This window comes from Palaemon carinicauda, chromosome 22, assembly GCF_036898095.1.
Source record: "Palaemon carinicauda isolate YSFRI2023 chromosome 22, ASM3689809v2, whole genome shotgun sequence".
Lineage (NCBI taxonomy): Eukaryota > Metazoa > Arthropoda > Malacostraca > Decapoda > Palaemonidae > Palaemon > Palaemon carinicauda.
This window is the reverse complement of record NC_090746.1, coordinates 57,717,563-57,732,562: the sequence shown is the minus strand read 5'-3', so window position 1 is coordinate 57,732,562 and position 15,000 is coordinate 57,717,563.

Genomic DNA, 15,000 nt, shown 5'->3' with positions numbered 1-15,000 from the left:
AAAGTGTTTGTCTACACCTCCCTATCCCTCTTTTGTTGAAAGTGAACGTATCATTATTTAGTGTTGGAGAGACTATTTATTCGCCGAAAAGAAATCGACTGAGACATCTATTCAGTGAGAGACTAATGTTCTTACATTACAATATAAGACTAGCTGAACTCGGGACGGATACAGTTTATGAGATCAGCATTGTCCTTCGTTGATGTTGCTTATTATCACGCAAATCACTGTAATGTTGCTACATTTAACATCATATTTAAGAAGGCTACACGATAGCTGTGTCTTTTCCATTATAAATATTACCATGAAATTTTGCAGGAACAGAGAAACCATGTTTCGCATCAATCCATGAAATTTTCATTTGGACATGGGAATTATTATATGAACAATTTACTCCACTGACAAAAATAACCATTCAACCCATATCCAAATAATCGTTTGCTGTGGCTTTTCTTTGGCAGATATCAACATGAAAATGTGTATGGAAAAGGAAAATATCCATCCCATAAATCCCTGAAAGTTTCATTTAGATATGTGAAGTATTCTACGAGTAATTTACGGCGCCGTCGAAAATCGGCTTTCGAGGATATCGAAAAAATGGACACTGACTTTTTCATGGCACGATTGTAGTTCACATAACACCCATCAAACTATGTAAAAATCATTGGGATATTTTTAAAACTCTAGGAATAGTTTATGGCTCCTCGATGATTATTTAGTTAGAAATCGTCACTCATGAACAAAAGTGAAAGCCAGGACGTGCTTATAGCAGGTATGAACATGAAAATTAGCAGAAACAAAGCATATATATATATATATATATATATATATATATATATATATATATATATATATATATATATATATATATATATATATATCTCTTAAAATTCCATATCAATATATTTAATGGTATGGGATTTATTGACCCGGCCGCCGAAAATATCAGCTGAATTATTCTAGGAACAATTTACTCCACCGCCAAAAATAACTATTCAAACATTACCGAAATAAACGTTTGCTGCGGCTTTCTACTGCAGATATCTACATGAAAATTGGTATGGACAAAATCCATCCCATAAATCCCTGAAAATTTCTTTTAGATATATGAAGTATTGTACGAGTAATTTACGGCACCGCCGAAAATTGACCTCCCTCGGATATCGAAAAATGGCTCCTGTGACTTTTCTATGATGTGTCAATACGAATATTAGTATGAATGTAGTTCACATAAGACACATAAAACCCTGTCAAAATAATATGGATTTCTGTACAACTCTAAGAGTGGTTTGCGGCTCCTCACTGATATTTTTTTAGCTAAAAGTCGCCACTTATGACTTATGTGAATTGAAGTCTATTACTAAGCAAGTACAGAATTTTATGTGCTTTCAGGATTCTCTATTGTTACGCAAGTGTAAAATGTTGTGTGAATTGAAGATTCTCTATCACTACGCAAGTACAAAATGTTATGTGAATTCAAGATTCTCTAATGTTACGCAAGTACAAAATGTTATGTGAATTCAAGATTCTCTATTGTTACGCAAGTGTAAAATGTTGTGTGAATTGAAGATTCTCTATCACTACGCAAGTACAAAATGTTATGTGAATTCAAGATTCTCTAATGTTACGCAAGTACAAAATGTTATGTGAATTCAAGATTCTCTATTGTTACGCAAGTGTAAAATGTTGTGTGAATTGAAGATTCTCTATCATTACGCAAGTACAAAATGTTATGTGAATTCAAGATTCTCTAATGTTACGTAAGTACAAAATGTTATGTGAATTCAAGATTCTCTATTGTTACGCAAGTGTAAAATGTTATGTGAATTAAAGATTCTCTGTCATTACGCAAGTACAAAATGTTATGTGAATTCAAGATTCTCTATTGTTACGCAAGAACAAAATGATATATGAATTAAAAACTCCCTATTAATACGCAAGTACAGAATGTTATGTGAATTCAATATTATGTATTATTACGCAAATACAATAAGTTATGTGAATTCAAGATTCTCGATTGATACGTGAATGCAAAATGTTACGTAAATTCAAGATTCCCTATTAATAAGTAAATGCAAAATGCTACGTGAATTTAAGATTCCCTATTAATGAGTGATTGCAAAATGCTACGTGAATTTAAGATTCTCTATTAATAAGTAAATGCAAAATGCTACGTGAATTTCTGATTCCCTATTAATAAATATATGCAAAATGCTACGTGAATTTAAGATCCCCTATAAATAATTAAATGCAAAATATTACATGGATTTAAGATTCCCTATTGATGAGTAAATGCAAAATGCTACGCGAATTTAAGATTCCCTATTAATTATTAAATGTAAAATGTTACGTGAATTTAAGATTCCCTATTAATAAGTAAATGCAAAATGCTACGTGAATTTAGGATTCCCTATTAATAAGTAAAGGCAAAATGCTACGTGAATTTAAGATTCCCTATTATTAAGTAAATGCAAAATGATACATGAATTTAAGATTCCCCATTAATAAGTAAATACAAATTTCTACGTGAATTTAAGATTCCCCAATAAAAAGTAAATGCAAAATTCTACGTGAATTTAAAACTCCTCATCAATAAGTAAATACAAAATGTTACGTGAATTTTACATTCCTTATTAATAAGTAAATGCATAATTCTACGCGAAGTAAATGCAAAATACTACGTGAATTTAAGATTCCTTATTAATAAGTAAACGCAGACTGTTACGTGAATTTAAGATTCCTTATTAATAAGTAAATGCATAATGCTACGTGAAGTAAATGGAAAATACTACGTGAATTTAAGATTCTTTATTATTGAGTAAAAGCAAAATACTGAGTTAGTTTAAGATTCCCTATTAACAAGTATATGCAAAATTCTACATAAATTTAAGATTCTATAATAAGTAAATTTAAAATACTAATGGAATTCAAGGTTCCCCATTAATAAGTAAATGCAAAATTCTCCGTGAATTTAGGATCCCCATTAATAAGTATATGCAAAATGCTACGTAAATTTAAGATTCTCTATTAATAAGTGAATGTAAAAGGCTACGGAAATTTAAGATTCTCTATTAATATGTAAATGCCAAATGCTACGTGAATTCAAGATTTCCCATTAATAAGTAAATGCAAAATGCTACGTGAATTTAAGATTTCCTATTAATAAGTAAATGCAAAATACTACGTGAATTCAAGATTCCCCATTGATAAGTAAATACAAAATGCTACGTGAATTTAAGATTTCCTATTAATAAGTAAATGCAAAATACTAAGTGAATTCAAGATTCCCCATTGATAAGTAAATGCAAAATGCTACGTGAATTTAAGATTCCCTAATAATAAGTAAAGAAAAAATGCTACGTGAATTTAAGATTCCCTATTAATAAGTAAATGCAAAATGCTACGTGAATTTGAGAATCCCTATTAATAACTAAATGCAAAATTCTACGTGAATTTAAGATTCCCTATTAATAAGTAATTGCAAAGTGCTAGGTGAATTTAAGATTCTCTATTAATAAGTAAATGCAAAAGGCTACGTGAATTTAGGATTCCCTATTAATTAATAAATGTAAAATGTTACTCGAATTTAAGATTCCCTATTAATAAGTAAATTCAAAATGCTACGTGAATTGAAGATTCCCTATTAATAAGTAAATGCAAAATGCTACGTGAATTTAAGATTTCCTATTATTAAGTAAATGCAAAACGATACATGAATTTAAGATTCCCCATTAATAAGTAAATGCAAAATGCTACGTGAATTTAAGATTCCCTATTGATAAGTAAATGCAAAATACTACGTGAATTTAAGATTCCCTAATAAAAGTAAATGCAAAATGCTACGTGAATTTAAGATTCCCTATTAATAAGTAAATGCATAGTGCTACGTGAAGTAAATGGAAAACACTACGTGAATTTAAGATTCCTTATTAATAAGTAAATGCAAAATACTACGTTAGTTTAAGATACCCTATTAACAAGTATATGCAAAATGCTACGTGAATTTAAGACTATTAATAAGTAAATTTGAAATACTACGGGAATTTAAGATTCCCATTAATAAGTAAATGTAAAATTCTTCGTGAATATAGGATTCTCCATTAATAAGTATATGCAAAATGCTACGTGAATTTAAGATTCCCTATTTATAAGTAAATGCAAAATACTACGTGAATTTAAGATTTTCTATTAATAAGTAAATGCAAAATACTACGTGAATTGAAGATTCTCTATTAATAAGTAAATGCAAAATGCTACGTGAATTTAAGATTCTCTATTAATAAGTAAATGCAAAAAACTAGTGAATTTAAGATTCTCTATTAATACGTAAATGCAAAATGGTACGTGAATTTAAGATTCCCTATTTATAAGTAAATGCAAAATACTACGTGAATTTAAGATTCTCTATTATTAAGTAAATGCAAAAAACTACGTGAATTCAAGATTCTCTATTAATACGTAAATGCAAAATGCTACGTGAATTTAAGATTCCCTATTTATAAGTAAATGCAAAATACTACGTGAATTTAAGATTCTCTATTATTAAGTAAATGCAAAAAACTACGTGAATTTGAGATTCTCTATTAATAAGTAGATTCAAAATACTACGTGAATTTAAGATTATTAATAAACAAATGCAAAATGCTACGTGAATTTAAGATTCCCTATTAATAAGTACATGCAATATGCTATGTGAATTTTTAAGATTCTCTATTAATTAGTAAGTGCAAAATGCTACGTGAATTTGAGATTCTTTATTAATAAGTAAATAAAAAATACTACGTGAATTTAAGATTAATAAACAAATGCAAAATGCTACGTGAATTTAAGATTCCCTATTAATAAGTAATTGCAATATGATACGTGAATTTAAGATTCTCTATTAATTAATAAGTGCAAAATGCTACGTGAATTTGAGATTCTCTATTAATAAGTAAATGCAAAATGCTACGAGAATTTAAGATTCACTATTAATAAGTAAATGCAAAATACTACGTGAATTTAAGGTTCTCTATTGATAAGTAAATACAAAATACTACGTGAATTTAAGATTCCCTATTAATAAGTAAATGCAAAAGTCTATGTGAAATTAAGATTCCTTATTATTAAGTAAATGCAAAATGCTACGTGACTTTAAGATTACCTATTAATAAGTAAATGTAAAATAATACGTGAATTTAAGATTCCCTATTAACGAGTAAATTAAAAATGTTTCGTGAATTTAAGCTTCGCTATGAATAAGTAAATGCAAAACGTTACGTGGATATAAGATTCCCTGTTAATAAGTAAATTCAAAATGCTACTTGAATTTAAGATTCCCCATGAATAAGTAAATGCAAAATGCTACGTGAATTTAAGATTCCCAATTAATAAGTAAATAAAAATTACTAGGTGAATTTAAGATTCCATATTAATAAGTAAATGCAAAATAATACTTGAATTTAAGATTCCCTATTAACGACTAAATGAAAAATGTTACATGAATTTAAGATTCCCTATTTATAAGTAAATGCAAAATGCTACGTGAATTTAAGATTTTCTATTAATATGTAAATGCCAAATAAGATGTGAATTTAAGATTCCCTATTAATCAGTAAATGCAAAATGCTACGTGTATTTAAGATTCCCTATTAATAAGTAAATGCAAAATAACTCGTGAATTTAAGATTCTCTGTCAATAAGTAGATGCAAAATACCACGTGAATTTAAGATTCTCTATTAATAAGTATATACAATATACCACGTGAATTTAAGATTCCCTATTAATAAGTAAATGCAAAATGCTACGTGTATTTAAGATTCTCTATTAATTAGTAAATGCAAAATACCACGTGAATTTAAGATTCTCTATTAATAAGTAAATACAAAAATACTACGTAAATTTAAGATTCCCCATTAATAAGTAAATACAATATACCACGTGAATTTAAGATTCCCTATTAATAAGTAAATGCAAAATGCTACGTGTATTTAAGATTCCCTATTAATAAGTAAATACAAAATACTACGTAAATTTAAGATTCTCTATTAATAAGTAAATACAAAATACTACGTAAATTTAAGATTCCCTATTAATAAGTAAATGCAAAATGCTACGTGCATATAAGATTTTCTATTAATAAGTAAATGCAAAATACTACGTGAATTTAAGATTATTAATAAACAAATGCAAAATGCTACGTGAATTTAAGATTCCCTATTAATAAGTACATGTAATATGCTAGGTGAATTTTTAAGATTCTCTATTAATTAGTAAGTGCGAAATGCTACGTGAATTTGAGATTCTTTATTAATAAGTAAATGCAAAATACTACGGGAATTTAAAATTCTCTATTAATTAGTAATTGCAAAATGCTACGTGAATTTGAGATTCTTTATTAATAAGTAAATGCAAAATACTACGGGAATTTAAGATTCTCTATTAATTAGTAATTGCAAAATGCTACGTGAATTTGAGATTCTTTATTAATAAGTAAATGAAAAATACTACGTGAATTTAAGATTATTAATAAACAAATGCAAAATGCTACGTGAATTTGAGATTCCCTATTAATAAGTACATGCAATATGCTACGTGAATTTAAGATTCTCTATTAATTAGAAAGTGCAAAATGCTACCGGAATTTGAGATTCTTTATTAATAAGTAAATGCAAAATGCTACCGGAATTTGAGATTCTTTATTAATAAGTAAATGCAAAATGCTACGAGAATTTAAGATTTACTATTAATAAGTAAATGCAAAATACTACGTGAATTTAAGGTTCTCTATTGATAAGTAAATACAAAATACTACGTGAATTTAAGATTCCCTATTAATAAGTAAATGCAAAAGTCTACGTGAAATTAAGATTCCTTATTATTAAGTAAATGCAAAATGCTTCGTGACTTTAAGATTACCTATTAATAAGTAAATGTAAAATAATACGTGAATTTAAGATTCCCTATTAACGAATAAATTAAAAATGTTACGTGAATTTAAGCTTCGCTATGAATAAGTAAATGCAAAACGTTACGTGGATATAAGATTCCCTGTTAATAAGTAAATTCAAAATGCTACTTGAATTTAAGATTCCCCATGAATAAGTAAATGCAAAATGCTACGTGAATTGAAGATTCCCAATTAATAAGTAAATAAAAATTACTAGGTGAATTTAAGATTCCATATTAATAAGTAAATGCAAAATAGTACTTGAGTAAGATTCCCTATTAACGACTAAATGAAAAATGTTACATGAATTTAAGATTCGCTATTAATAAGTAAATGCAAAATGCTACGCGAATTAAGATTCCCTATTAATAAGAAAATGCAAAATGCTACGTGAGTTTAAGATTCCATTTGAATAAGTAAATGCAAAATGTTATGTGAATTTAAGATTTCCTATTAATAAGTAAATGCAAAACCTTACGTGAATTTAAGATTCCCCATCAAAAGGTTAATGCAGAATGCTACATTAATTTAAGATTCTCTATTAATAAGTAAATACAAAATGCTACATGACTTTAAGAGTCCCTATTATTAGATAAATGCAAAATGCTACGTGAATTAAAGATTCCCTATTAATAAGTAAATACAAAATACTACGTGAATTTAAGATTCTCTATTAATAAGTAAATACAAAATACTACGTAAATTTAAGATTCCCTATTAATAAGTAAATGCAAAATGTTACGTGTATTTAAGATTCCCTATTAATAAGTAAATACAAAATACTACGTGAATTTAAGATTCTCTATTAATAAGTAAATACAAAATACTACGTAAATTTAAGATTCCCTATCAATAAGTAAATGCAAAATGCTACGTGCATATAAGATTCTCTATTAATAAGTAAATGCAAAATACTACGTGAATTTAAGATTATTAATAAACAAATACAAAATGCTACGTGAATTTAAGATTATTAATAAACAAATACAAAATGCTACGTGAATTTAAGATTCCCTATTAATAAGTACATGCAATATGCGACGGGAATTTTTAAGATTCTCTATTAATTAGTAAGTGCAAAATGCTACGTGAATTTGAGATTCTTTATTAATAAGTAAATGCAAAATACTACGAGAATTTAAGATTCTCTATTAATTAGTAAGTGCAAAATGCTACGTGAATTTGAGATTCTTTATTAATAAGTAAATGAAAAATACTACGTGAATTTAAGATTATTAATAAACGAATGCAAAATGCTACGGAAATTTAAGATTCCCTATTAATAAGTATATGCAATATGCTACGTGAATTTAAGATTCTCTATTAATTAGTAAGTGCAAAATGCTACATGAATTTTAGATTCTTTATTAATAAGTAAATGCAAAATGCTACGAGAATTTAAGATTTACTATTAATAAGTAAATGCAAAATACTACGTGAATTTAAGGTTCTCTATTGATAAGTAAATACAAAATACTACGTGAATTTAAGGTTCCCTATTAATAAGTAAATGCAAAAGTCTATGTGAAATTAAGATTCCTTATTATTAAGTAAATGCAAAATGCTACGTGACTTTAAGATTACCTATTAATAAGTAAATGTAAAATAATACGTGAATTTAAGATTCCCTATTAACGAATAAATTAAAAATGTTACGTGAATTTAAGCTTCGCTATGAATAAGTAAATGCAAAATGTTACGTGGATATAAGATTCCCTGTTAATAAGTAAATTCAAAATGCTACTTGAATTTAAGATTCCCCATGAATAAGTAAATGCAAAATGCTACGTGAATTGAAGATTCCTAATTAATAAGTTAATAAAAATTACTAGGTGAATTTAAGATTCCATATCAATAAGTAAATGCAAAATAATTCTTGAGTTTAAGATTCCCTATCAACGACTAAATGAAAAATGTTACATGAATTTAAGATTCGCTATTAATAAGTAAATGCAAAATGCTATGTGATTTAAGATTCCCTATTAATAAGAAAATGCAAAATGCTACGTGAGTTTAAGATTCCATATGAATAAGTAAATGCAAAATGTTATGTGAATTTAAGATTTCCTATTAATAAGTAAATGCAAAACGCTACGTGAATTTAAGATTCCCCATCAAAAGGTTAATGCAGAATGCTACATTAATTTAAGATTCTCTATTAATAAGTAAATGCAAAATGCTACATGACTTTAGGATTCCCTATTATTAGATAAATGCAAAATGCTACGTGAATTAAAGATTCCGTATTATTAAGTAAATGCAAAATACTACGTGAATTTAAGATTCCCCATGAATAAGTAAATGCAAAATGCTACGTGAGTTCTATTACTTATAATCTCCATCATTTTATTCCTGCATTCACAGTTTGTTTTTACGAAAGCATTTATTTTATTATGACTATAATACGGCAGTAAGTCTGACATCAAAACGACATGGATGTTGATTTGCAAAGATTTAAGATCATGCAATTCTTCTGAGATTCATTGCCTAAGGTTTCTTACTTGATTCCAAATTTCTGTTTGGCTTTGTATATTATGTGTATCTATTCATATATTATAGTTTTATTCATATTAATTAGTTTGCAACTTTTTTTAATTCTCATTTAATTTCATTTTTTTAAATGGGAATTTTTGTACTTGTAAGTTTAATAGACATGGTGGTTTTTCATGGTTTTTCTTTTTTTTATGAACACATGTATGATGAATAATAGCAATGATAATTAATCGTTACTATCAAAATCAAACATATTTTGCAAATAGACTTCAATAAACCTTTGTAATCAATCATTTTCTATTTGTAACTAATGGCATTATCATTCAATCTACCATATTAGCTTTAAACGTCAAATCTAATGTTAACTCTAATATAGTGTTGTGAAACATATTATTACCCCCCCCCCCCTTCTGCCTCGTATCTGAAAAAGAGACGAGAAGAAAATGTAGTTAAAGGAAAAAAAAAGAAAAAAAAAAAAAAAAAAAAAAAAAAAAAAAAAACTAAGCCGTCGGCGTCAGTTTCATGTTAGGGTCAGCCAGGAGATCCTACAGTCAACAAAATCATGTGACATGTCACTTTTAGTCGGAAAGGGGGGAGGGTAGTAGTGGAGGGAGTCGGGGGAGTGGTGGATTGGGTAAGGGGGAGTGATGGAGGGAGTAGGGGGATGATGGTAAGGAGAGTCTACTTACACACAAGACATTGTGAGTAGGAGGAAGGGGGAGGGGAAGGGGTGGAGAATAAAGGCACCCGGGGAAGGGTCAGGGAGTTTGAGGTCGTGAGTAGTCCTTTGCGTAAATATATCGGCGAGCCCCTTCAGCTTCCTGAATTTATTTCAAGTTTTCTCTCTATCCTCTTCTGGGGTTTCGATCGGATAGATCCACTTGAGCCCATCTGTGCGGATTGGCGGATCAGAGGGAGGAGGAGGAGGAGGAGGAGAAGGGGTTTGTTGGAAGGGATTGGGAGGGAGTTATAGCTAGAGAGGGGGACGGAGGGGTGTTGAAGAAGAGGATAGAGCTTATGTAGAGAAAGAGAGAGAAAAGGGATTTTTTTTTAAGAATGCTTAACAACAATGCATCTTGGATTGTCAATAGAAAAGTGAACTTTTATGTTCGGATAGAAATGGGAAAGAAGTTTTTGAGAAAACAATTTTTTTGAACTTCGTATCTTTTGATAAATTTACTGATCACATGTCACCGTGAATGCAGATTATGTTATTATTATTTTGACTCACTGGAGTTAATTGTTGTTGTTGATGTTATTATTATTATTATTATTATTATTATTATTATTATTATTATTATTATAGCTACAATCCTATTATTATTATCATCATTATTATTATTATTATTATTATTATTATTATTATTATAGCTACAATCCTATTATATTATTATTATTATTGTTATTATTATTATTATTATTATTATTATTATTATTATTGTTATTATTATTATTATTATTAAAGCTACAATCCTATTATTATTATTATTATTATTATTATTATTATTATTATTATTATTATTATTACTTGCTGCCTACAACCATATTATTATTATTATTATTATTATTATTATTATTATTATTATTATTATTATTATTATTATTATTATTATTACTTGTTAGCTACAATCCTATTATTATTACCCATTGATAATATTATAATGACTAACTAGCAACACCCGTAGGGCTCCAAAAAAGAAAATTGTGCATATATAATTAGTCTACTTTTATATCTCTTTCTTGAGAAGGTAATAAAGAATTTAATCATCAGAATTTAATAAACAGATCAGAAGTCTGGTTATATAACTGAAATGTAATTTATAAAGACTCTCAACATAAGGGTTAACGTCTTTTATGGGGTCCTAATTCCCATAACCTCTACGGTAGCATGTCTTTGCTTTCGTGGTTGATAGTCATGTAGATAGCATGAGCTCTATTGCAAAAAAAAGTCTGATTAAACAAGAATAGCTTCTCTCTCTCTCTCTCTCTCTCTCTCTCTCTCTATATATATATATATATATGTATATATACATATATATATATATATATATTATATATATATATATGTGTGTATATGTTTATACATATATATATATATATATATATACCACACATATATATATATATATATATATGCTTACTGCTAAATTTTGATTTTTCTGGTGTTATCCCTTTATATCTCATCCTTTTTTCTATCTATATTCTCTCTCTCTCTCTCTCTCTCTCTTCTCTCTCTCTCTCTCTCTCAAAAGACGTTAAAGTAAGTTGTTATTGATGTAGAAGGTCAGCCACGAGCCATCGGCCGTATTAAACCTCACGGAAACACCCTTTTCCATGAAAATATCTCTCACATCCGATCTTTGACAAACATTAAGACAAGTCATCGAGTGTCTTCTCTATGTTAGAAAAGCCTTGTGAAGTAGTTCCATTTACGGGGGAATTTATAGAAAGGGCATTTTATGATAAATATTTGAATGTTTATATTAAACTTATCATGCTAGATCTCCTACACTGTTACCTTTTTAAGGTTAGACGCTATTGCTGTTACGTCACATATGTATTACTATTTGATGATCAAGAGTTTTTTTTACTTATATATATATATATATATATATGTATATATATATATATATATATATATATCTGTTATTTCAAAGATAATTTTTACCTTTCTTGCATCCTTTATTAGTTACTATTGTAATTTTTTCGTATTTAATTGTAGGTTTTAAGGAACCTCTACCCTTTTTTCTTTTTTCTTTTTTTTGTATTCGCGTATTCGTGAAATTTTCATCCTAGAGAAAATTTGCACATTCGTGAGATAATCTTGTAAGAAAAAGTTCGGGTAATCGCGAAATCTTCATTGAAGAGAAAGTTTTTCTATTCGTGAAATCTTCCTGCAAAAAGAGTCCCCATATTCGTAAAATCTCCATGTAATCGAAAGTTCTGTAAGTAATTTTTTTATATAAAAATATGCGAATATGATTTATATTAAACTGGAAAATAACTTTATTGTATCTCTGCCCTGTTATAAGAGTCATGACGTTGTAGTTTTGTGTTATCTTAAGCATTGAAAAAATGCAACGTTCAGATATCATTTTTATATTATATATCGTCTTTAATGATGTCATTTCCCCTGATAAACGAAAAGACAAAAATATCAACATAAACGTTTCGCATTCCACTTTAACCAGCAAGTCCCATCGCTAGAATACTATGCGCCTCTTACCAATGCAACCGACACTTCATTCACTTGTGATCTACCGTAACTGCAACAGCCAAGCTTATTTACATGTTGAAAAACGTACGTCAGTCACATCGTCAATGACTTATTGAAAATCAACTTATTTTAGAATTGTTAAGGTGTTCAATGTTTACATTTGTCCTGTGGTTGCCTGATGAAATGAGGCCATAATATTAACTGATTAAATCCGAACTTGGATTTTGAATCGTAACCTCCGAAATGATAACATTTGCTAACGCTCATGATACGAATAAAGATAAAATGACATGGAGAAATGTGAGGCTAGACATGAAATGATCAAACACTAGTATGATCGAAAGATGTGCAACGTCTTTTAAATAGAAAAGTAGTGTTATAAGAAAAAAAATAATTTCCAAATGAGATTAGTGAGGTCGGCAGGCCCTTACAGACGGTCAGTGGTAAATATATCATGGCAAGTATCGTGGAGCTGCAATGTAAGCTGGGCAATCCAAGAGTTAAAGAAAAAACTAACATTGAACTTGTGGATAATTACCTCCGCCAACGAAGTTGGAAGGAGGTTATGTTTTCACCCGTTTGTGTGTTTGTTTGTGAACAGCTTCCTGGCCACAATATTAATCGTAGAGTAATGAAACTTGCTGGGATTAACTGTTATTTACAACGCTGAAAAAGATTAAATTTTGGAAGGTCAAAGGTCAAGGTCACGGTCAAGCAATATGTCCAATTCACGTAATCAGCCATAAACTTTGACAACCGTTGTCACAGAGACTTCAAACTTGGTTCATATTTGAGTGTATGAAAATCCACGCCAATTAATACATGTTAAGATCAAAGATCAAGCAAAAGGGTTAATAAATAAGCTGCCGTGGTGGAGGTCTGCGCTCTGATGAGTGCCCGTCTAGTTCAAGAATATTTTTGGTATATGACCAGAATGTTTTCTACTGAAGACTGGATCACAATGTGAGATTCCTTAAACTGCTAAAATACATTTTTCTTCTTATAAAAAAAGTCTATTGATTCTCGTCACATCTAAAAAAAATCAGTAACATTCAGAGTAGATAGAAATGACTGATGCCTGTCTTGTCAATTAATACTTAAGAGAAGGATTAAGGAAGTTACTATTTCTATGTAATTAACACGAGTAAACGAATTATAAAAGCCAATGATAATATCCCTTTTCAAAATTGAAGGACAGAGATCCTTCGAGATCATGTCATTTTATTGATGGAATGTGAATAGGATAAAGGAAGTTAAAAGACACTGAAATGTGCGAGAGGTCAGACCTATCCAAGAGTGGAAGATGGGATCTTTTATGTTTATCTGTAAGAATTTAAGGTCAAGACGAGATTAATGAGACTAGTTGCATATTGGGCGTTGAGGGATTCGATTTATTACATCATTATCAAACAAAGCAGTAGCTTCCTTACCTCCTACATAAAGGGGTGCACTTTGAAATTTCCATGATACAGAATTACAGCGTTATGACTCCAACTGCGGGTGAAGATTGTTCCAACAACAACAACATTAACAACATTAATAATAATACCACTTGATAGCACTTTGTATTTTTAGTCATTTGGACGCCTTTTCACCACCATTTTTTGCTTATAATAACTATAGTACTTATACAGCTTATGCACAAATATGCAAACAGCAAAATAAACAATATATTAATAAACATATTTCCATCAATGGCGATGAAAATGCCATCAAATGTTTTCATGAAAAGAAAGAATATATATCTTTTTTATTTTTACGATTTTTTTCTTCAGATGGAAAGGGTTATGTAGAGAAAGGTCCAAATTACGTTAAGCTTTAACAAGATATTCATTATCGTGTTTTGTTCTTGGGAACGCCAGTTTAATCACTCGGTAAAAAGATTTTTATATATCATGTATGTAGGTCGATTAAGCTTGACCAGTGAGAGAGAGAGAGAGAGAGAGAGAGAGAGAGAATAAAAGTATAGAGATGGGCAAAATAGTTCTGATTCACAGCAGACTTTTATTTAAAAAGTCGTAAATAAAAAAAGTAACACAAAATAGTTTAACATTTTAGACGGTAAATTATTTCAGAACTTTGTGGCTTAGTTGGAGATAATAAAGGAAATAACCTAAGCAAAGAGCAGAACTCGTAAGTCTACTTACCATTCCATGCACTAAGAAATAGATAGACTGACAGACAGATAGGGGCTAATTTTCGGTAGATTCTAAGTCTGGTTCATAGGTTAAATTAAACGAAACACAATAGGTTGAATCTCTCTCTCTCTCTCTCTCTCTCTCTCTCTCTCTCTCTCTCTCTACTCTACTCTTAACACTCTGAGAAATAGATAGATAGAGTGTAATTTTCGGCCAATTGTAA